The 355-nt window shown below is 35.5% G+C and overlaps 1 long non-coding RNA gene across 1 annotated transcript in view; it reads left to right on the top strand.

The window, feature by feature from the left end:
* Positions 1–355, top strand: part of LOC119586362 — a 5,385-nt gene that overhangs the window by 3,901 nt on the left and 1,129 nt on the right. The gene's annotated exons all lie outside the window — the stretch shown is intronic.

Raw genomic sequence — 355 nt, 5'->3', positions numbered from 1 at the left:
ATAGAAGAAAAAATCATGAGAAATAGGAAGACTGGCAGTAAATACAACCAGCTCACACTTAAATAATGTATGGTGATAGAGCAAGCACGTAAAAGTAAACGGAATCACAAATCAAAGCCAACAATGTGCGTAAAATATCAGCTCGAAATTAAACATTAGAATAAAATAATTTATGAAAATTAAGCCCCCACAAAAAATGAGTAATACTCATCCCAAAGTAAATATATTCATGATTAAGGAAATGAAAATGATAACCGTATCAAAAATAGAGAAGGAAAATCAGCAGCGAAGCCAGAAGACAGAAATCACGCGAGAGTACAGAGTGAGTAACGAGCGCCTGGGTGACTCATCGCTG

This window comes from Penaeus monodon, chromosome 21 (genome assembly GCF_015228065.2).
Source record: "Penaeus monodon isolate SGIC_2016 chromosome 21, NSTDA_Pmon_1, whole genome shotgun sequence".
In the NCBI taxonomy this organism is placed as follows: Eukaryota; Metazoa; Arthropoda; class Malacostraca; order Decapoda; family Penaeidae; genus Penaeus; species Penaeus monodon.
Note: the sequence above shows the minus strand (reverse complement) of the source record. Positions and strands in the feature narration are given on the sequence as shown.